Raw genomic sequence first — 25,629 nt, 5'->3', positions numbered from 1 at the left:
GGGGCGTTGTTCAATGGGGGGAAGTTTGGTTTTTGTGTCACACCCGGTGATGCCCAGGGGTTCCTTCAGGCTATGTGCTCAGAAATCACTCCGTGCTAGGGGGATCAAACCGGGGTTGTCCTAGGTCAGTTGCATGCAAGGCAAACGCCCTTCTGCTGTGCCCCTGATCCGGCCCCAAGTTGTTGAGTTCTAATAGAAACTCTGTGTCTGGGGCCAGAGAGATAGCATGAAGGTAGGGCTTTTGCCTTGCATGCAGAAGGATGGTGGTTCGAATCCTGGCATCCCATATGGTCCCCCTGAGCCTGCCAGGAGCGATTTCTGAGCCTAGAGCTAGGAGAACCCTGAGCGCTGCCGGGTGTGGCCCAAAAACTAAAAAAAAAAAAAAAAAAGAAAAGAAAAGGAACTTTGTGCCATTGTTTTTCCTTATTGAGCTTAGTGGACATATATGCAACTTTTACAACTATTTGGCTGTGCTCCAGGAGCTGTGGATATGGAATGGCTGAGAAGTTTGGTGTTTCTTTTATATTAGTCCTGGAATTGTGAAACTGAGCTCTTCATCTGCTAGAGCAGGGGTTTTCAAACTTTTTAAAGTGGGGGCCAGATTATGGTCCTTTAGAGAGCTGGAGGGCCGGACTATATGAGCTACTAATTCTTACTCACACTGCACATATCTTATATAAATGAAATGAAAACCATTTATAAATAAACAGATCACACACCAGTATTTCAATGGGAACTGTGGGCCTGCTTTTGGCTAATTAGATGGTCAATGTCCGGTTCCATATTTGTCACTGCCAGCGTAACAAGTGATGCAAGTGGGCATCAGTTAATCTTGATCTGGTTGGAGATTTCAGATGTTTCATTCTTAAAAAAGTCTGTTCACAAGCATAAGTGCTACCAAAGATGGTTACCATTTTGAGTGCATGGTTTCTGATATTTGGATATGTCTCAGAGGGGAGAGATGCATAGAAATTCAAAAGGTTACTTGACTTAAATGCGTCTTCTCTCAGAGAGTCACAATTCTGCAGTTCAGCCAGTTCTATTTGGTAAATTGTAAGGACATTATCGATCTCAACAGAAAATGGGTTAGGAAAAAGCTGTATGTCTTGTTAATGGAGATGAAGCTCTTTGAATCTAAATTGAAACTCCTTTTGCAACAATTCTAGTGAAGCCAGACATGTTTCCTTTGGGAATGCAACTAATAGTTTGTCCGCTGACAGGTTTTGAGTTGTTGGGAGAAGACTGAAGTTTTCCTCCTGTACTTGTTTGATGAGAAGGCCTAATTTTACTTCAAATGCTTTCACATGTGATGCCATATCACAGATGAGCTTCCCCTTGCCTTGAAGTTGCAGATTGAAACTGAGTAACTCTGTTATATCTGTCAGAAAAGCAAGGTGCCATTTCTATCATTGAGCTCTGGTACTTTTTGGTTTTTTGAAAGTAGAAAAGCTGTAATCTGCGGAAGTAAGTCATAGAAACATTTCAAAACTCTCCCTCTACTCAGCCAATGGACTTCTGTGTGGTACAGAACATCTTCATGGGCAACATTTACCTCAGATAGAAATTCCTGATTGTCTGTGGTGTAGTGCATGAGTTCTAATGTAATTAACACAAGATACCACAATTTTCATAACAGAGTCACACTTCAGTGATTTACAACACAGTGCTTGTTGGTGGATGGGGCAGTGTATGGCAATTGGATGAGGATGGTTATGTTTGTCCATCTCTTGTGTAATGTGAGCAATTACTCCTCTCTTAGACCCCACCATGCTAGGAACACCATCAGTTGTTACACTGACTAGTTTAACCCAGTCCAGCTCCAAACCATTCATAGTTTGGCAAACCTTTTCAAATATATCCACTCCTGTGGTTGTACCTCTGATACTTTGCAGTGCAGCAAGCTCTTTTGTGACTTCAAAATACTCATTTGTCCCACGCATATAAATGAGAAGTTGGGCAGAATCATGAACATCATTGCTTTCGTCGAGTGCCAAGGAAAAATAGCAAAGTTTCTTTGCAGAATTTTGCAAATGGTGCAGCAATTTTTCTCTCATTTCTTCAATCCTTCATGTCATTGTAACTCCTGAAAGGCTCACTGTACTAAATAAATCGGCCTTCTCTGGACACATCTCTTTGGCAACAGAAATAAGGCATTCTTTAACAAATTCTCCCTCCACAAATGGTTTGCCACTGCACACTATTAGCTTGGCAACTTAAAAACTTGCCCGCAGTGAGGAAGTATTTAACTGCTTCTGCTTCACAAAAGTATTTTGCTGAGTCGTCAGTGTATGTTTCAGTTGTAATATTTTATATTTTCTCACTTCTCCAACCAAACAATCATATTTATCTTTATGTTGAGTTTAATAGTGGTGTCACAAATTGTATTCTTTGAACACAGCAACTATAAACTATATTCTGGCATATCAGACACACAGCTTTTTTTGTACCGCATAAAAAGTAATCGTAAGTCCACTGTTCTTTGAATATCCTACACTCGCCATCAATTTTTCTTTTTCTTGACATCATTGTTTCCTAGGGATTCCAAACTGATATTAGTGAAATACAAATATGTGTGTATATATACACATAGTGTATGAACCCCCATTAGTCCCTGATGTGAACACTACCCCTTGCAGGCTTTTCTAAGCTGACCAGCTCAGTCCCTGATAGTTCAGTTATATCTCCCTATATAATGCCCAAATTGATATGTTCGAAATCAGCATGTGAACACTGAAAAGGAATTGCAAAATGCATATGAAATTTTCAATGTAACCCCTTTAAAATGCTTCAGCATCTAACCCCTAATTTTCCACATGGGCAATTCAGCACCGAATCCCTAACCTCCCAACCACCGCCCAGCCCCTAACTTTGATTTCAGCACTGAACGCCTCACCACCCCCAAAGGGGAATTTTCATATGAGTCACCCACAGCCCAATCAGGCAGAACCCCCCCATCCGGCAAAATTTATTTCTATGGCACTTTTGATTGACCTTTGGCAGTGGAGGGAATGGAGGAAAACCTCACTGACAGACAGGCACAGCACACAGACACCACGTTGCCTGGGGGTGGAGCAGGTGCCTTTTTACATCATATAGTCACCTACATGTGGTACTCCTCGTCATGTGGCGTCTGGCGCCCTCCAGTGATGTCATCAGCAATGCACTGCGCCAAGCGCCAGGTGCAAGGGCACATCAGTGTCCCTCTCAACACCGCCCTCATGTTCACCCTCCCAGCACACAACATGCCATGGGCAGAGGCGGTTGACATTATCCCTGAGAAACCGTGACACTGAGTGTATATGCTGGCAGGTATCTTGGCAACCAAAGAGCGCTCACTGCTGGCGGGTGGATCAGACTCTACTGTGGGCCGCATGTGGCCTGTGGGCCATAGTTTGAAGACCCCTGTGCTAGAAGATGTGAGATGTGGATGAGTTCTGGGCCTCTTTAATGGGTATCAGCAGACAATAAAGAAAGAATAAGCCAATAATCAATCAAAAGAGAATTCAGTCAATAAACATTTTTGGTAGCTAGCCAGCAAACTCAGCTGACTCTATCGAAGAAAGCTCCAGAGATTGCAGCCCAGGTACTACACTGACTTGTGAGGACTCTAGTGGTGAGATTGCTTCCATCATTTAGTGAGGTTTTCTCTCAATGTGCATTTTGGAATGAGTTACTTTTTCCGGAATTGGAAGTAAATATTTGTGAATCTATGACAATGAAAATAAAAGCAAATTTAATAGTTAATATTGGGGACCAAACAGTGGCGCAAATGGGTAGGGCATTTGCCTTGCATGCCCTAAACTAGGACTGACCGCGGTTTGATTCTTGTGTCCCATATGGTTCCCCAAGCCAGGAACGATTTCTGAGTGCATATCAAGGAGTAACCCGTGAGCTTAATCTGTGTTGTCTACACCTCCCAAAAAGTTAATACTGTTATATGGTTATCTGTGCAGAAGCAGTATTCAAAGTGAAAAAAAAATTAATTTTTGACACATAGATGTGCCTGAGTCTGAATGACACTTCTTTCATACTCTAGGTGGCCTAATGTTACTTTTTCGTTTTTTTTTTCAGGTCAATCTCAGTGGCAATCAGGGGTTACTCCTGGCTCTGCGCTCAGAAATAGCTCTTTGCACACTCTGGGGACCATATAGGATGCCAGAATCAAACCCAGGTCTGTCCTAGGTCGGCCATGTGCAAGGCTAATGCCCTACCACTTTGTTCTCTTTGGCCCCCATATTTGGATTTTCTACACCATAATCTTCTCAAATTATCTTAGTGCTTACACAAGATTGACTTGAAATGAGAATGAAAAGAGAAAAAATATTTAAAAAACATGGTACTAGGCACAAAGTTTCCTCCAAGCTGAGGAAAATTCTACTGCTTCTATCAAAACAAATAAGCATTCTAATCAAGCAGCTGATAGTAGAATCTCTTTGTTTTCAATTAGCAAGGAAATAAAATCAATAAACATTTTTGGTAGCTAGCCAGACACTCGTTCAAAGCAATACCTTCAGAACAAACTTAAAATTAGTCTTATTTCTCTGAATACTGAAGGAAAATTTAGTTTGTTTCTGATCTCTAAAAGCTTTGCCTATTAAACTAGATCATATGATTCCTTTTAACTGTTCAGTATTAGCAAGAGACATTCTTGATGTAGTTCATTTATGTTCCATATGATAGGAGTCAGATTCAATCTTCTGAAAACAATGTTAATGAATTAAAAACTTTTGTCATATTTGTGGTAACTGATTTTGTGGACCCACATCATTTTCATCCCAGTACTATAGTCCTTTATCACTGGTTCAAGCTCACACACTTCTACCTGGGGAATTAACTTTATGAAAGCAAAGGATACAAAGCCAACTTATATAAGACCACAAAGGTAAGGATCATTAGAAGTACCCTTTCAGATCACTATGCAACAGAGCTAATAATTGATGTCAAGAAGAAGCAATGGAGGAAAACTAATACCTGGAGATTAAACAACATGCTGCTTAGCAACAGCTGGATCAAAGAACAACTCAAGGAAGAAATAAAAAGATTCCTTGAGACGAATGACAATGAAGAGACAACATGTCAAAATTTATGGGACACAGCAAAAGCAGTAATTAGGGGGAAACTCATAGCAATACAGGCCTATGTCAAGAAACAGGAAAATAACAAAACCAACAGTTTAAAAGATCACCTCAAAGAATTGGAACAACAGCAACAGAGAAATCCAACCACAACCAGAAGGCAAGAAATAATAAAAACCAGAGCAGAAATAAACAACATAGAAACTAAGAAAACAATAAAAAAATCAATGAGACCAGGAGTTGGTTTTTCGAAAAAATAAACAAGATAGACAAACCATTGGCAAAACTCACCAAAAAAAAGAGGGAAAACACCCAAATCACTAGGATCACGAATGAAAGGGGAGAGAGTACAACAGAACCCCAAGAAATACAACATATCATGAGATCATATTATGAACAACTTTATTCAACTAGGCTAGAGAACCCACTAGAAATCGACAGATTCTTGGACAAACACCCTCTTCCAAGACTGGAAAAGGAAGATCTAGAAAGTTTAAACAGTCCAATCACTTCAGAGGAAATTGAAGATGTAATTAAAAAACTCCCTAAGAACAAATGCCCAGGCCCAGATGGATTTACAGGTGAATTCTATCAAACATTTCAAGAAGACTTATTACCACTGTTCCATAGGCTTTTCCAAACCATAGAAAAAACAGGAATCCTACACAACTCCTTTTATGAGGCTAATATCACACTCATTCCCAAAGAAGGCAAAGACACCACCAAAAAAGAAAACTACAGACCAATCTCACTAATGAACATAGATGCAAAGATACTCAACAAAATCTTAGCAAACCGAATCCAACACTTCATCAAAAAGATCATACATCACGATCAAGTGGGATTCATACCAGGAATGCAAGGTTGGTTCAACATATGCAAATCAATAAACATGATACATCACATCAACAACATGAAAGACAAAAACCACATGATCATATCAATTGATGCCGAGAAGGCGTTTGACAAAATCCAACATCCTTTCATGTTAAAGACACTCAGCAAAATAGGGTTAGAAGGCACCTTCCTTAAGATAGTTACAGCTATTTATGAAAAGCCTACAGCCAACATTATACTTAATGGCGAGAAACTAGAAGCATTTCCACTAAGGTCAGGAACTAGGCAAGGCTGTCCACTCTCTCCACTCTTATTCAATATAACCTTAGAAGTCCTAGCAATAGCAATCCGACAAGAGAAGGGAATCAAAGGAATTCAAGTAGGGAAAGAGGAACACAAGCTAGCTCTATTTGCCGACGATATGATGAAATACATCAAAAACCCTAAAGAGTCCACAGAAAAACTTCTAGAAACAATCAACCAATACAGCAAAGTGGCTGGATACAAAGTCAATACACAAAAGACAGTAGCGTTTTTATATACAAACAATGAAGTTGAGGAGAGAGAGATTAAAAATACAATCCCATTTAAGATAGTATCAAAAAATATCAAATATCTAGGAATCAACCTTACAAGAGAAGTGAAAGACCTATACCAGGGAAACTTCAAAACACTTCAGAAAGAAATTGAAGATGATCTAAAGAAATGGAAGAACATCCCATCCTCATGGATAGGTAGAATTAACATAGTCAAAATGACTATCTTACCCAAACTGCTATATAGATTTAATGCAATCCCTATCCAAATCCATTCACAATTCTTTAAAGAAATAGAACAATCAATTACAAAATTCATCTGGAACCACAAAAGACCCAGGATAGCCAAACACATACTGAAAAATGAGAAGTTGGGAGGCATCATCTCCTTACCTAACTTGAAACTATACTATAATGCCATATTAATTAAAACAGCATGGTACTGGAACAGAGACAGGACCTCAGACCAGTGGATCAGAACAGAATTCCCAGGCATAAACCCCCAGATATACAGCCAACTAATATTTGATAAAAGAGGCAAGAATATGAAATGGAACAAAGAAAGCCTATTCAACAAATGGTGTTGGTACAACTGGAAACTCACATGTACGAAAGTGAAAATCGACCCATATCTCACTCCTTATACAAAAGTCAACTCAAAATGGATCAAAGACCTGGAAATCAGACCTGAATCTATAAAGTTTATCGAGAATAACATAGGCAGAACACTCGAAGACCTTTATATCAAAAGGGTCTTTGAGAATGGAGCACCAATGGCAAGAACGTTAGCATCAAATATAAACAAATGGGACTACATCAAACTAAAAAGCTTCTGCATGGCAAAAGAAATCCTACTTAACTCAAGAAGACAGCTAACAGAATGGGAAAAAATCTTTTCACTTGATATATCAGATAAAGGGCTGATATCTAGAACATACAAAGCGCTCAGAAAGCTGAGCCCCTCAAAACCAAATAAAGCCATAAAATAATGGGGAGATGAAATGAATAGACACTTCTCTGAGGAAGACAGAAGGATGGCCAACAAACACATGAAAACATGCTCACCTTCACTCATCATCAGGGAGATCCAAATCAAGGCAACAATGAGATACCACCTTACACCAGTGAGGTTGGCTCACATCAAAAATAATGGAAACAACCTTTGTTGGCGAGGATGCGGTATGAAAGGAACTCTCATCCACTGCTGGTGGGAATGCCCCCTAATCCAACATCTATGGAGAAAAGTCTGGAGAGTGCTCAAAGAACTCAGAATTGAGCTGCCATTTGACCCAGCAATTGCTCTCCTAGGCATATACCCCCAAGATGGAAGGACATTCATTCCAAAATACGTATGCACCCCACTATTTATTGCAGCAATCAGTATAATAGCCAAATCTTGGAACCAACCTCGATGTCCAACAACAGATGAATGGATTATTAAGATGTGGTATATAAATACAATGGAATATTACATAGCAGTTAGAAATGATACAATCACAGACTTTGCAGCAACGTGGATGAACCTAGATCATGTTATGTTAAACGAAGTAAGTCAGAAGACAAAAGAAAAATACAGAATGGTAGCACTATTCTGAAACACCTAGAACACATATTTTATACACAACTAATACTTAACAATCAAATAACAGGGTTTAACATGGTAGAAACTCTGAACACTTTAATAGTCAACATATACGTGGGAGCAGTGTCCAAAATACATAAAAAAGGAATAATGCAAAATTTTGATTATACAATATACCATAAAGAAAACAATAACGACAGAAACGGCAGCATAGAGAGAACAGGTATGTAATCAGACTTCTACAACGAAGGCCCACAATAATCCCTTGGAGTTCGTATACAGGAACACAAGTATAGAACACCAAGGGAAATCACGGACTGCAATGGCAACATACCATAACATTACCTTTTAATGCCTTTATCTTACTATATTTTAAATAACCTCTTAGCTTTTCTGTCCACAGGCGCCCTTGGATACAATGGGTGGACAAACTAAGGTGGCGACACGGGATACCACACGGGATACCATACCTTGCATGCACTACGAGATGGCCACGAGAAAATTCTTTAACATACACTTTATCTCTAGGTAATACCTTCATTTAGGAATTGAAGCACGTGATCATTCAGATCATCGAAGCAGTACCTGAGACGTACAGACTTAAACCACAGGCTCTATTCTTCGAACACTTTTAATCAAACCAGCATTTCCTTGCTATTCTCTCCTCTCTTCTCACTACTTTTCTTTTTTTTTCTCTATTCTGCTTATTACTTTTTTCCCTTTCTCTTCCCCTTTTCTCTCTAAGGTATTTTCTCTTTTCTCTTCCTTCATACCCTTCCCATATACCTTCCCCTTTCTCCCCTCCGGAAATCCAACTATCCCTTTACCCCTCAATCCCATCCAGATCTTCCACCATATTAAAATTTTTCACCCTCAGTTCTTATTCTATTAGGCATCAAGATCGACCTCCTACTCAACGAACCAGTACCCTGCACCCAGGCGAGGGGACACCCAGATAAACCCACACCTCGTCTCCTGAAAGAAAAGACAGCCAACTCCCCTGTGGACTCATGCTGCGAGGCCCTCCCTACTAACTCTCCCTAACGCAGACTGTTCCTTGAAACTGGGCCTAAGTCCAAAAGTATCCCCAATGCAAGAACTCTTCCAAGACCTCCCTGCCGCAAATTTTAATAATCTGAAGAAGGTCAGGGGATGTGTTAGGAAGATGCCTGGGAACCCACACACCACAAGAAAAACCCAAAAGACAATGGGAAAAACTGTACTTCCAACATAGGCATAAAACCTGTAATACACCACCTCTTACCTGCTCTCCCCCAAATGTAAGGTAGTCCTCTGCACCACTTTGGTTCCTTAAAAACTTTGTTAATTTATTTTATTTTTATTTATTTTTTTGTTTTGTTTTGTTTTTTGTTTTGTTTTTTTGTTTTTGTTTTGTTTTGTTTTTAATTTATTTATTTATCTTTTTTTTTTTTTGGGTTTTTGGGCCACACCCAGTAACGCTCAGGGGTTACTCCTGGCTATGTGCTCAGAAGTTGCTCCTGGCTTGGGGGACCATATGGGACACCGGGGGATCGAACCGCGGTCCGTCCAAGGTTAGCGCAGGCAAGACAGACACCTTACCTTTAGTGCCACCGCCCGGCCCCCTTTATTTATCTTTTTTAAATGATTGTTCTACATATATATTGGTGAGCACATACTTTTTTAATTCCCTTTCCCCCCACCCTCGTTTTTGGGTATGTGACCTGTTTCGGTTATCCCATCAATCCACCCACAAATATACAGACATTATAATGTAGCACCACTTCCCCCTGCAAAGGCACACTAAGTAAAGGGGAAATCTTACATATAAAAAAAAAAAAAAAGAGCTCCTATCTACTAGAGATAGGAACTCATAGTTGTTTACAATATGGGGATATCTCCTGCCTTGAAAATATGTCATGTGGAATCAACTTAGACCTCAGGTGATTAGATACCATTCATTCAGCCTTGAACCCTTGAGCCCTGACATAGAAACGGCACAGCTCTTCACAACAGCTGCAGGAAACAAACTTTATCCGGAACAGCCTTGATACGGCGGGACTAACAACAAGGCCCAGCTCTAACATGTTATCCTGACAATGAGGAAAATGCGAACATCTTGACCTTAGAGCAGATTAGCCTACCTTACCAACTAAGGACAAGACAAAACCAGAAGTCTTGGCACCCTTTGGTTAGTCCAAAAACCAAGATCGGGATTGGCAGATGACTGGCTGCAAGAACCACGACCAGACTGTATACATCTTGGGACCAATAAAAAAGCCCTAGTTTAGGGCTTGAACTATGACCTGCACAATAATCATGATCCCCAGTCCCAAAAGGTCCGGCACAGATAATTGTAACGGAATGGGGCTTTTGGAAGCACAAAGAAAGACGCTATCCTAGGTGCCACCCTAGGTTCAGTGCAAAGACCAAGATCACCAACCACAGAAGATGGATTAAAATGATACTGAGGTAACAGAACCTCTAGAACCACAAAGACTGACTTCATCATAAGTCCCACCTCAGGATCTGTGCAGATACTGAGACCTCTAAACATAGAGCAGAAGTCTTCCACACACCAAAAAAAAAAGAAAAAAAAACAAAAAACACCACCGGGAAAGTAAAGGATCCTGATCATGAGCAAAGTCTAGAGTTGATCCCATGACAGTATGCTCCAAGGACAGAGAAACCCCATATCTCTTAGGCAAAGTGAATTCCTTTTCGAATGACCCCAACATTTACTGTGCCAGGGCAGGAGGGAAAAAACAAATACAAAAAGCACAAAATCTTGGTTATTTTTTATATAAATATATATATATATATATATATTACCTTTATTTATTATTGTTATTATTATTTTTGATTTATTTATCTATTTTGGTCGATTTTTCTGTTTGGGTGCGATTATTGAAAGTGTTGTCCCCAATTATATTTATTTATTTTTTCTTTCTTCCTTTCTTCTCTTTCGTTATGTGCTATACCATGTTTCTTAATTCAAGATTCAAGACCATGGCGTGATATTTGTTTGTTTGTTTTAGTTTTTTTTTTTTTTTTTGGTTTGTTTTGTCTGTTCTTTGAGGTGCTTATCGATATAGCTGGAGCCCTCAATTCATGGGAGGACTGCCCTGGTTTGTCTCTAAGGAGGCGAGATTGGGGAACAGGTGACTGGGCTGCTAGAGCAGTTCACATGATCTGTGGTGGTTATTCATTGAAAATGTACCTCATTATATCTGCTTTTGCTTTTCTTGGGCAGCCCTGTCAGCCAACCCACCAGCTGTTATGCAGTTTACAAGTAAATGTAATTTTTTTTTGTTGTGGGGTTTTGTTTTTTTTTATATTTTATATTACATTTTGTTTAAAGTCCTATGAATGTATATGTGTGATTAAATAGCTTTTTCTCTTTGAAAAAAAAATAGAAAGAAAAAAAAAAGAAAAAAGAAAAGTCATCCTTACCCTTCCACAATTCTCTTCTCCTCCCAAATCCTTCCCTTTGAGTAAACTTAATTCCATCAAAATAAATAAATAAATAAATAAATAAAATATAAAGTTTTTAAAAAAAGAAAAAAAAACATGTCATTTTGTTTCACTTTGACGGTTCTTCCCTATCTCTCCCCCAAAGTTGATCAGAATTGTTCAGTAATTTTACAGCTATTTTCTGTTTGTCTCCAAATGTTCTAAGCATTGTAAATTCTAGGCTACGGTTATTAAATAAGCATAATTTCTATACTGGGAAAAAAAAGAGAGAAAGCAATGCATAATCTAAACCTTTAATTCTCCTACTAAGACCTTAAAGTCTTTAACTACATATAGAGAAAATATCACCTCTTGTACATTAAGGCAGTTTATTCCTTTGTTTATTTAATTTTCAAAGCCTAATAAAAATGCAGTACTGTAGGTGCTTAGTATTTATTCAAATGAAATAGTAAGTATATGAAATTCTTGTTACAAATTGCAAAACTTATTCCAGAGATATAGTAAAATATGTAAAATACTTGCCTTGCATACGGATGTTTTAGGTTCAATCCCTGGCACCACATATAGTTCCCTGAACACTGCCAAGAATGATTTCTGAGCAAAGAGCCTGGAGTAATTCCTGAGCAGAGCCAGGTGTGGTCCAAGCACAAAGGAAAAAAAAATGACAAATTGGAAATAATAAGAAAAGAGATTACTGGGAAACACCAATTCTATCAACTATCTGAATAGTAGGACATTAAATTACAGCTTTATGAAAATTAAAAGTTTTTAAAAATATATTGGACCTTAAATGCATAAAACTAGCTTCAATGTGAAAAATAGTATCTTTACATACTATCAAATATATGTATTTTCCAAGTCTTTATGCTTATTAGACTTGATGTCTAGTGTAATTGATACAGTGAGTGTAGGTACAGTTAGAAAAAATAAACTATTGAGAATAGGCTTAACCAGCAGAGTGAAGGTAGAAGACAAAATGCTGTAGCACATGATTTTATTTTTCTTTTTTATTTTTTGTAAAAGATATCTTTATTCAATTAACATGATTACATACATGCTTGTAGTTGGGTTTCAGTCATAAAACACTCCCCTTTACCAGTAAAACATTTCCACCACCAATATCCCCAATGTTTTCTTAAGGGTTAGACCAACTTAGAGTCCCAGGGAAGGAAAAGGGAAGCTGAAGTTATGTGATTCGGCATGCAATAATATTGGATAATGAGATGCATTTAATGTTGCTGAGCTTCAGATACGGTATTTTCTATTAGATCTTTATCTTTCTTTTTTCTTTCTTTCTTTCTTTCATTCTTTCTTTCTTCCTTCCTTCCTTCCTTCCTTTCTTCTTCCTTCCTTCCTTCCTTCCTTCCTTCCTTCCTTCCTTCCTTCCTTCCTTCCTTCCTTCCTTCCTTCCTTCCTTCCTTCCTTCCTTCCTTTCTTTCTTTCTTTCTTTCTTTCTTTCTTTCTTTCTTTCTTTCTTTCTTTCTTTTTAGACTGTAAATGTATTTTATTGTGTAGGCAACAATCAAAATATATTTGCTACTGATTTTTTTCAAATATTAAATGGGATCTTTACAAAATTTGTCCACTTTTATGTATTCTTATACAACTTTGGAATCTGTAAAGACTCTGACTAAAGAAACAAGTAATTGCACAACGGAGACTGAAGGTGTTACAGGGCTGCAAATGATGCCATATGTCTTACATTTAACCAAATACACCTGCAGAGGTCCCTTGATTTTGAGCATTAGGAACAATAGAGGATTATACACTGAAATATAACTAATAACTTTTGCTTTGCTTTATTTAAATACGACAGTATTCAACATAGCTGCTAAACACTGGACAATATTTGAAGTCATAAGCACATCCACATGCTCTTCCAAATGACGTTTGGGGTCCTGCTTGCCAACATTCTTTATTGCCAGCTGTTCAGGTGTCATCTTATCCTCTTCCTCTACAGCCTTATTATAATTTTTGGCTAGTTTCAACATTTCTTTTACCACTGATTCATTGTGTTTACAGTGTTCACTGTAGTCCTGAAGTGTCAAAACTTCCATCCAACTTTTCTTGTGCAAATTTAGCAACATCTTCTGTTCAAGTTTATTTTTCTGATAGTTAATAGTAATGGAATAATAATGTCTGTTTAGTCCATGAATTAATGCCTGGATGGATGGCTTGTTTAAATGACCCAGATTTGACGTTGTTTGTCTTGGTTCATGTCCTAAGATCATCATATTAGCATTGATCAATCTGAAGGCATCAATAACAACCTTTCCTTTTACACTCTGAATGGGATCCACACCACTGCCACAGCTTTCTCCAACAAGGCTTCAAAGCTCTGCTGAGTGTTGATATCCACACCAGAAAGCCAACAGCCGAAGCCAGGGTGACTGTGATACCAACCAACAACCATCTTGGGCCTTCCTGTCTGCTTCAACATGTCCAACATTTTAGCTTGGAACACAGGATCAACAGCTTCCACACTGACTGTGGCATAGCAAACACATCAATCACTCTGACAGTATAATCATCAACAAATTCTCCAAACATTAAACCCATAACTTCCATTGGAACTCCAGCATGACCATGTTTTTTTTTTTTGGGGGGGGGGCCACACCCAGTAACGCTCAGGGGTTACTCCTGGCTATGCGCTCAGAAGTTGCTCCTGGCTTGGGGGACCATATGGGACGCCGGGGGATCGAACCGCGGTCCGTCCGAGGCTAGCGCAGGCAAGGCAGGCACCTTACCTCTTGCGCCACCGCCCGGCCCCACGACCATGTTTTAACATTTTTAATAGAGCCAAGGAAGAGATATAAACTTGTTCTGCCGTGTCTACTGCAGGAGCATCTGTAGGTGGTCCCTGACTCAGTCCAGGCATACCTCCTCCAAGTCTAAGAAGTCTGTCCATTTTTCTGTTCAGTAATTATAATTCTTATGATGTAAAGCTTCTATTTGTTGAATTTGACAAGTTTCTTTTTCTCAGGATCTTGTTAATACTGGTAGGTATAATTTTTCCCAGGTATTTTTTTCCTTCCGTCTCTCCTGCTCTGCGATCTGAGCCTCTGTGTCTTCAGGCTACGGGATAGGACGCCCTGGTGGCGGCTGCAGCGACAGCAGACGGCTCACACCCTCCCTCGGTCGGTTCCGGGATGAACCGCCTCTCTCTCTCTCTCTCTCTCTCTCTCTCTCTCTCTCTCTCTCTCTCTCTCTCTCTCTCTCTCTCTCTCTCTCTCTCTCTCTCTCTCTCTCTCTCTCTCTCTCTCTCTCTCTCTCTCTCTCTCTCTCTCTCTCTCTCTCTCTCTCTCTCTCTCCTCTCTCTCCTCTCTCTCCTCTCTCTCTCTCTCTCTCTCTCTCTCCTCCCTCTCTCTCCCTCTCTCCCTCTCCCTCTCTCTCCCTCTCCCTCTCTCTCCTCTCCCTCTCTCTCCCTCTCCTCTCTCCCTCTCTCTTTCCTCTCTCTCTCTCTCTCTTTCTCTCTTTCTCTCTCTTTCTTTCTTTCTTTCTTTCTTTCCTTCTTTCTTCTTTTCTTTCTTCTTTCTTTCTTCTCTTTCCTCTCTCTCCTTTCTCTCTCTCTCTCTTCTTTCTTTCTTTCTCTTTCTTTCTTTCTTTTCTTTCTTTCTTTCTTTTCTTTCTTTTTCTCTTTTCTTTCTTCTTCTTTTCTTTCTTTTCTTTCTTTCTTTTTCTTTTCTTCTTTCTTTCTTTCTTTTTCTTTCTTTCTTTCTTTCTTTCTTTCTCTTTCCCTCTCTCTCCTTTCTCTCTCTCTTTCTTTCTTTCTTTTTTCTTTCTTTCTTTCTCTTTCTTCTTTATCTTTCATTCTTTCTTTTTTTTCTTTCTTTCTTTCTTTCTTTCTTTCTTTCTTTCTTTCTTTCTTTCTTTTCTTTCTTTCTTTCTTTCTCTTTCCTCTCTCTCTCTTTCTCTCTCTTCTCTTTCTTTCTTTCTTTCTTTCTTTCTTTCTTTCTTTCTTTCTTTCTTTCTTTCTTCTTTCTTTTCTTTCTTCTTCTTTCTTTCTTCTCTTTCTTTTCTTTCTTTTCTTTTCTTTCTTTCTCTTTTCTTTTCTTTCTTTCTTTCTCTCTCTTTCTCTTCTTTTCTTTCTTTCTTTTTCTTTCTTTCTTTTCTTTCTTTCTCTTTCTTTCTTTCTTTCTTTCTTCTTTCTTTCTTTCTTTCTTTCTTTCTTTCTTTCTTCCTTCCTTCCTTCCTTTCTTTCTCTCTTTCTTTCTTGTGTATATGAATTTGCAATATCAATTTTGATTTTTAGGAATGCTCCAAAGGAACCTTAGTAGTATTAGTATAGGACTACATCATTACAAGATGTAGATCTTACATAGCTTTTCTTTGTATTATCACTTTTATTTTATTATAAATTTTATTAAAACATTGTGCTTTAGCAAGTTTATAATACTGTTATTATGAACATTAATGTCCCTGTAGCAATTTCACCTCTAGTCTGACTTTATCTCTACTAAAGTTCCCAGTTTCCTATTCATTACCCAAACCACAACCTTAGCAGACACAAAAAATTTTTCTTAATATTGTTGACTACAATCCAAAGATAAATGGATGTATCAAAACTAAGATTAAGAAAATTAAATTTGTGATCAACTGTTTAGCTTACAATGGTGTTTCTGATGTCCCTGTCTGAAGAGTTACTGGACTAGTTAGTTGATGTACGTATTATTAGTGGACATTATTTGATCTTCACATTATTTAAATGGGTGTTAGGAAGCTAATGCAGGGAAGTATAAAAGAGAGAAATATTTCTCTGAGTAATAGAGGACCAATGTACTATGTATTGAACTAGTGAGTCATTTTTTCTAAATCACAGACAATGATTATAAAGAAATTTTATAAATACTTTATAGGACTGCAATATATCACAAGTTCTAATCTTGGATCAGAGTCTATCAAGTTGTGAATATCATTTTATAAACAGGTATATAAAAAGTCTAATTTATAAGTTCTTTTTTGGGGGGGATTTTGGGCCATACCCTGTGACGTCTGGCTATGAACTCAGAAATTGCACCTGGATTGGGGGACCATATGGGATGCTAGGGGATCCAACTGCGGTTCATCCTGGGTCAGCCATCTGCAGGGCAAACGCCCTACCCCTGCACCATCACTCTGGCCCCATTTTGTAAGTTCTTAATATTAAATTATATATTCAATACATGGTGTCTATATAAATTGTAGCTGTTCGATCATACTAACTTGTTTGGAATAATTTGAGTTTTGAAATATATTGTCATTAGCAATAGCTTATCATTATTATTAGAAAAAAAGAGAATTGTTTAGATGATGCTGTTGGAAGCACTATACGAGACTACATAGACTTTTATGTAGTTAACATTTAATATTCATTTCTATCTGGACAGCTCATGGGAAATCTTGATGAGCATATTGTAATTCTATGTGATCTTTGTTCACTCTTAGTTAAATAAATTCTGTGATGTTTTCACTGTTTATTATGGTGTGCATCATAGGCATGAATTTTGTGAAGACTTTATACCATCCATCTCAGTCTGAAAGAGATTTATAAAACTCCTGCTTAGCAGGCTTTCAAGGTCATAGAAGTAGGTTACTACCTCTATTGCCCCGCTTATGTTAGTATTAGGGTTAGTTTAATAAAATTAACTGTCCTATTATCATTTAATATATGCTTAATATTAAACTCCAATTACAATTAATCATGACTCTATTCTCGTGCTTAAAATAAATTAGCACTTTATTTGGCATTTCCCATATTCTCTTTCTTTGTTTTTATGTTTCTTATCATTTCTATCAACTTCATGCCCTTTTTTTGAGTCAGTTCATTCTTAACATTAATGTTAGATAAATTTTTCCAAAAAATGTATTTATATCCTTCAGGATAAATTTAAAAAATCTCTTTTGGAGGACCTCCTCTAGTTTCATAGTCCATTTATACATACATATATTATTATATCTTCAGGGTATGTTGAATAATTTATTCTACACTACTTTTAATGTTCAGAGCAGCATTTGTTCAAGAAGTTTCTTTATATTATTTTATTGATGTTCCCAATAGCCAATTAGATACCACATAAAACCCTGAAAAAATTTTTTTACTCAATTTATTTTACTGTAACAACATACATGCTTGGCCCTTTTCTTACATTCCTTAAATCATACCATAACTATCTCAAAATACAGGTAATTATATATATATATATATATATATATATATTCACCACAGGTTTCTCAATCTTGTTAGTAGTATCCTAAATTAAATTATTTATATTAAAATCATCTGTCACAGAATACCCAAAACATTTCTTGCCAATTGTCCCACATATTTCCCATTCTTTTATGAACATATATACCTGCTGTGTCTCAGTAAAAGAAGTTTAGATGTTGTAGTCACTATGTTTGAATTCATGAAACTGTAATCAGGATGGACTTAACACATTTTGTTCAGTTTCCAAAATCAGAGATTAGAAAAGTGCAAACATGACAGAGTTGTTTTCTGGTTAAAGAAGGTAAACCACTCAATAAAATAAAAACTGTTGCCATTTAAAGAAATATGAATTTAATATAAAAATTTTCTCATTCAAATTAGATTAGTGTGTGAATTTTTCTCTTAGTATGTTTGTGAACATATTTCTTTGCATCTATAAAAGTGAAAAAATTTGGACTCAACATATTTATATGAATATATTATATTAAAATGTTTCATATAATAAAATAATAATTTCATATTGCAAAATGTATTTCAAAGTAATTGTTTAATTTATTTTTCAAATAAGAAAATGAAATTTGGCCAGCCCCACCCAAAAGATTTACTTGCATTCACAAAAATACTTTTTTGACCATTTGAGGACCAGGTCAGTTATCTACCTAGCATTTTGTTTGTTTGCTTATTTGGGGGCCACACCTGGTGATGCTCAGGGGTTACTCCAGGCATTGCGCTCAGAAATTGCTCTTGGCTTGGGGGACCAATTGGGATGCCAGGGGATAGAACCGCGTTCCGTCCTAGTCCTAGGCTAGCACATGAAAGGCAAATGCCCTTCTGCTTGCGCCACCGCTTTGGCAATCATGCATTATTTTAAATATTGAAGTTTTAAGAGGCACAGATATTTTGTAAGAATACACCTATCTTAACCTTTTAGCAATAATAACAGAGTTCACTTAAATATCAGTCTCAATCTCTACATAGTACTTGATAAAAATACACAAGAGATCAGTCTTGCAAAGAATAGGTGGCAGGTAAAGCATTAGCTATACTTGTACAAATATAATAAGTAAACATTTTATAATAATTCAATTTTCATTATCAAGTGATATGATTTTTATATTATATAGCTAGTACTAAAATTACTAGCTCTTATTAAAATCAAAATGTCCATCATCTTTATATTTTATGTAAATACATTTCAAAAGTGATATTTAATCAAATTCTTTGATTAGAAGTAAATAAATTAAGTATGATTAATTTTTGATGATTACCTACATGATTTACTTTTTGATATTTCTCTACTAATTTTCAAACATATTTTAAACTATCTGCCATTATCTGTTATATATTAATACATATCTTTTCTCAGTTTAAAATTCACAAAACCTAAACTGGAATTCTCACTTAAGCTTAGAAATCAAATTTTAATTCTAAGCACAGTCAAGTTCTTTTAATATACCTCTTGGGGAGAAATTCAGAAAACCATGTATCTTTTGCATTGCTCTAAAATAGCTACACTTACTGATGAGTAAATTGCATAGCTTTTAGAAATATGGGCTAAATATTGTTTTTATATATACATTTGTACAATTTCAGAAATAAGAACAAACCATCTGAAATTGCAATAATACATCTTTATTTGTAAAGTTCTTTTTCAAATATGCTTCATTCTTACAAGATCTGAAGTCTTACATAACCCTATCATTAAAAAGCATCAACAGGTAATTATACCTCCCGCCAAAATCAAAGTAATCAGTGTTGGAACCACAGCACAGTGATAGGGCATTTGCTTTACACATGGCCAATGAGTGAAAATTCCAGGTTTGATCCCTGATATTCCATATCGTCTCCCAAGATTTCTTTGTAAAGAGCCAGTAGTAGCCCATTAGCACACTGGGTGAGTCCCAACACCCCCAAAAGGCAATAATAATATCCTTAATATTAATTGTAAAATTTCTTTAATAGGTATCTTTCTTAAAATTTAGCTATATAAATAAAAAATATCATTCATTTTGAAAGTGTTAAAATAAAGCATTTAAATATAAGTAAAGTTGATAATAATTTGAACATTATTTAAATTTGTTATCATAAATTTATTATTAACCCACCTACTCATAAACATGAATGTTAATATTATAATATAATGCATGGAAATTGAATGTATAAAATCTTTAATTTTTTTAATTTTTAAATTTTATTTATTTATTTGTTTATTTATTTTTGTTTTTTGGGCCACACCCGGTGGTGCTCAGGGGTTTCTCCTGGCTGTCTGCTCAAAAATAGCTCCTGGCAGGCACGGGGGACCACATGGGACACTGGGATTCGAACCAACGACCTTTGGTCCTGGATCGGCTGCTTGCAAGGCAAACGCCGCTGTGCTATCTCTTCGGGCCCTTATTTATTTTTCTTAATTTTTATTTTGACCAAAGTGGATTACAAATCTTTCACAGTAAGTTTTTAGGTACATAGTGACATTGAATCAGGGCATTCCCATCAGCAATGTTGTCCTCTGTCCACCAAGTCTTTAAGGTCTTTAATCCAGGGTACAAATAGCCAGGGCAATATAGTAATGGTAAATTGCAGAAAGTTAGCATATTTATTGAAAATAAACATTAAAAATGACAAAATTAAAGATGTAAAGTAAAAAGAACGTGCAAAAATGTATAAAAGTTTAGATCATAAAGAATAGTTAAATGCTTATCTAAATTTGCCATGAGTAGTGTGAAAAAATATAAGTCTAAGTAAGAGGATTTTCAAAAGAGATTTTTATCATTATCTGTACTTATTTTTTATCATCTGAACAGTAGTGATTTTTCTCAATATGGAGAACACATTAATATTCCAAAATTACTAGAACACATGTCATTTTCCAAGTGCTAAAACAAACAATGTGTCAATGACATCAAGTGATTCTGTGGAAGTCTGTGACAATTAATTCTAACTCATTTGATTGAACTGTGGAACCTAAAGTCATCCACAGAATAAATTGATTGTGGCAGAGTTTTATCACCCACAGAGATAAGCCACAGTGTGAACATACAGACTTAATGACTTAGTTGTAGACTAAAAATTTTTGCCTGTGGCTTAGAATCTCAGAATTTTAATAGGGTTATAATGCTCCCAGCCTATTTCTTGTTATGCAGCAAAATAAACTGAAGTTTTGAAACATTGCGACACAGAAATTCTGCTATTCATATTATGATGATTTTATATTCAGTAACTTTAAATTCTTCCAGAGTAATTTTTCTACAAATATTTGCTATCATTATTAATCTGCTGTTTTATAAATTAATTTTAAAGATATTCTATGTAAATTAAAAGGAAATACTAGCATGAACTTGCATGTTTGAAAATATCTTTAATCATAAAAATCAAATGGTATATTCTCTTTTTATCACAGCTAGCTCTACAGAGTCTCTTTAAGGTTCTTGAATTTTATTTCTAATTCTGGCACCAGTTAATCTTCTTGGCTCAAAAATCAGTTTTAGGACAGAATGACATCCTCACATCTATAATCACAGTTTCTGCTAACTCAGCAAAGCAACAGGCCAAAATTCTCTCCCAGGAGAACAATGGGTCCAGACCCAAAGATGGTTCAGATATAGATTGTAATAAAGCTCTATTTGTTTTTTTCAGAATTGTTCATTCTTAAATACATAAATATTTGAGCTAAAATTCATGGTATGCAACATGTATTATTGCCTAACAATCCTAATATTTCTAATGCTTTTTCTGAAAAAATGAATAATGAATTAGAAATATTCCAAAGAATGATAGAGTAAATTGTTGATTAGATGGACAAATCGATATATTATGTAGTGGTTATCTAAGATGGACCATCTAATGCTTTTTTAAATATGCACTAGGAAGAAACTCATGCATATCATCAGAATATATGCAATATATTAGAATAAAATTTTTAAAATAACATTCTTTCATAAAGATAATAACCCTAGTTCTATTAATTTAGTTACCTATCAGCAAAGTAGAAGGATATTTATCTTATATTAAAGCAAGATGTCACAATATAAAATTTTGTCAAATTCTCTTTTTATAATAAACATTGAACATACAAATGCGATTATCGAAAATGGTATTAACTAAAATAAGATTCATCCGAGATTTTACAGGAAGGGGTAACTTAAAGTTCATTTTTATGTTGTACCTCCTGATAATCAAGATTATTTTGAAATTTGACATTATTTTAAAAATAACACATCAATATACATTTATCATTAGAAATATTAGCTTACCATAATCAATTTAAGGACAAAATCAGCTACAGTTTGAGATAGAAATAGTGGTTTTGAGAATGAAAGACATAGCAGGATTAAAAGGATTAAAAGAAGGCAAAGAGCAATTTCATTTTTAACTTCTAACAGTTAAACTATTACAATTTTTCTATCAGTATTTTACATAATTTTATTATTTTACAAAAGATTTTGGTAATTTAATATCAATTAGGTTCTGTAAAATAACACTTAACTAAGGGATATGTATTACATATTTGTCTAGAATAATTTTAATTTTTATTTAGATAATAGGACAGTATTTTTTAATTTTAATTTTATTTTATGCCAGTGCATTATAATGCCCTGACCTTGGGAAGCCATAAATCAAGAGCAGTGTTTCTCAAATATTTTTTAAATATTTATTGAGATTCTATGGTTTGCAATCCGATTAATCATGGTTTCTCATGCACATAATTTCAACAGCATGCCCATCCCATTACTAATGTACCCTCTGACTCTCTCCCAAAACTCAAGTCTTTCCTTCTAGGCACATCAAATAAACTGTGTAGATCAGTTCTCCCATTATGTTGCCTTTGGACCTTTGCTATTGCCTTGTTTGTATCTTTAAGTTCAGCTGCACTTAGAACACTAATAAGGTTATGAAACAACGCAAATACCCAACTATAGATGAATGGATCAAGAAGGAGTGTTAAATACAAGGAAATTTTATGCATCTCTAAGAAAGAACAAAGCATGCAATTAGCACCAATATAAATGTAAGTAAAGAATCTCATGCTGAATTAAATCAGAAGGTTAGGGGATTAGGTACAGAATATTTCTCAAATTTGCTCTGGATATGGCCTCATTTCCATGGCACACCCTTTTCTACAGACAGACTGCTCCTTGGTTTAATGACATTTGCCCCTCTCATTTTTTTTTGCAATTTTCAACTTTAGCACCCTTTCTTGGAATATACTAGGGCCAACAAAAAGTCATACGGTTTTGAATTGAGAAATTTTGAGAGGCCAGAGTGTTAGCACAGTAATAGGAAGTTTATCTTGCATGCTGCCGACCCAGGTCAGACCAGGGTTCGATTCCAGGAATCCCATATGGTCCCATGAGCCTGCCAGGAGTGATTACTGAGTGCAGCTGGGTGTGCTCCAATAAACAAACCAAAAAAATTGATCTGTTATTCTAATGTCAGATAAATTGAAAATATCATTAGTTACATAGAAAACACAGAGAACACAATTTCTAAATGAAAAACTAACCAGGGTGTACATATCATAACTATTATTTTTTATTGATGCTATGGACCATGCCACTGAATCTTATAGAACCTCAAATTCATATGTACTATAATATAAGATGAATCTTGCCCATCCCCACAACATTTCCTATGTTATGTTAGTGATGCAATGCCATTTATGGTAATGCATTGGACATACAACCATTGACACATTTTTATGCACCTATTAAAAGAATTCATAGATACAAGGTAAAACATGAATTTGTTTTTTTTAAATACACTTAATTTTTTGAAATAATATCTCATATAGTTTCCCAATTGATAACATCTTAATTTATAACTTAGCTGATTAATTCAACTGTCCCCTCATATCTATCTTTTGCAAATGCTTTAAAATAAATATAATTTCAATATTTTAATAAGTAAATATAAATGTTTACAAAATATAGTAATAATGCACTAAGAAATCACTGAGAATCCAGCATATTAAGATTGTTATTTTTATAACCTCCATTTTATTTTCTTCTTTCTATTATTCAAGTAACTTTGAAAAATCACCTAATAACATTAAATGTCTCATTCCTGTAAAGCGCACTTACTGTTTTATGGCTCTATTTTTTCTTACCAATTTGAATATAAAATTTCTCATAATTTCTACTACCTCATTTAGTAAATAAACTGATGATTCACTTAAAACCAAATGACAAAGTCTTATAAGACATAAAATAAAAACTTAATTGACTCTTTTAGAATAATTTCTTATAAAGTCGGCCATCAGCAACCAATAAAGAAAATTAAAAGTTTTATTAATTTGATGGTATGGAGGTACAAAATCTGGAAGAATCAAAACTCTGATCAAGGAAGCTTGGTCTTTCAATGTAAATGAACAAATTGTTAGCTCTAAGAAAAATGAAACCTAGATAGTAGTACATAATACTTTCCCTAGGTTTTATATCAACTTTTAGACACTGAATATCAATAAGAAATACCTGTTCTAGAATGCATGATTTTAAATTATTAATATTATTTGACCTTAAAATTATTTTGGTCTAATTCCTTCATGGTGACAAAAATAATAGAATATTAGCACTCCAATTTCTGCATAACACTGACTCAAAATAATGTGCCAGAAACTAATAGATGGATTTATTACCTACCATGAAATAACAATAGGGTCAAATTAAGTTGTTAAATATACATAGATTTAAATCCCTCTTCCACTCTTTATACTCATATATAGAACTATATATATGTATAAAATAAATATATATTCATTTATGTACCAAATGTGATATTTTGTAGAATAATATATATAAATAAAGAAAAATGATTTACCCTTAATTAGTGAAGAACTGAAATTGTTATTCTAAAAAAATCTGATCTTAGGTCTTTGTACAAGAGAAAATCATAGTAGGTCATAGACTTGTTTCAGAAGGAAGAAAAACTTGGTAAGACACACACACACACATATATATGTACATTTACACTTATATTCACATAATTTTAAAGTACATACATACTAAAATCAGAATAAAGAAACTGGGGGGGTTTTAGCAGGAACCACATTAAGTGATTAAAAAGATTAGAAATGAAACAAATCAAAATCATGTTCCATGATTTTACTCAGAAATTTTGTTGTCATGTTCTCACTACTCTCTTCATTTTGAGTGTTTCAAGTCTAAGTCTTCAAAATTTCAGTACACAATGGTAATAAACATAGCTCTGTTTCATCAGCTGTAAACTTAAAAGAACACAGCATAAAATAATATGCAGAAGTTGATCACTTTAAGAGAGTTTACCAAAGTATTCAATGATGTTCCTCAGATGTCCTCGTATTTTAACCATTGTGAATTACTGTTATTTATGATTTGGTTTTAGCCATATATTGTTTCATCACCTGTGTCCACTTTCTTCCACCCATGCTACCTCCTTCCACATTCAGTTGATTCTCCCATCCTTCCTTCGTGAGCTGTGTCTTATATATACAAACTTTATATATAGATAATTATAATATATAAAGATGTATATGTATATAAAACTTTGACTCTGTGTTTTACACTATTACTCCTGATAGGGTTCCATGTATAAAGATTTTTACCACCTTTCAACACTTTCTCCTTTGCATTGAACACCTCTCCACTATAAATATAGCACCCTTGTCTTATCCAGCCTGTGCCCCACAAACAAATGGCATGCTACCTAAAGATTAGTTCTCATAATCTTTGTTTACATTGCCTTTGGAGATATGTTATTTTATTATTATATATCTCTTTACTGCAATACCTCTTCTTCTTACATAAAACAAAACTAAAATTAAAAGCTATTTTCTCTACCTTAAAAACATATCAACTTGTGTAAATCATATGCTCCAATTACCAACCAATTACCAATTGGTTTACCTCCCCATCAGAAATGTACCTGTCCTGAGAGCTTACTTTTCTTTTTATTACGTGGTTTACCTGACAGCTACAATGATCAGGG

The 25,629-nt window shown here is 35.5% G+C and overlaps 1 pseudogene; it reads right to left on the bottom strand.

Annotated features, from left to right (window-relative positions):
- Positions 1-12,948: 12,948 nt before the first annotated feature.
- On the bottom strand, positions 12,949-14,540 carry LOC126025722 (26S proteasome non-ATPase regulatory subunit 14-like; annotated as a pseudogene).
- Between the last annotated feature and the right edge of the window lie 11,089 nt (positions 14,541-25,629).

This window comes from Suncus etruscus, chromosome 13 (assembly GCF_024139225.1).
Source record: "Suncus etruscus isolate mSunEtr1 chromosome 13, mSunEtr1.pri.cur, whole genome shotgun sequence".
Classification (NCBI taxonomy): Eukaryota; Metazoa; Chordata; class Mammalia; order Eulipotyphla; family Soricidae; genus Suncus; species Suncus etruscus.
The sequence above is the reverse complement of the archived record's forward strand: the minus strand, read 5'-3'. Positions and strand labels throughout refer to the sequence as shown.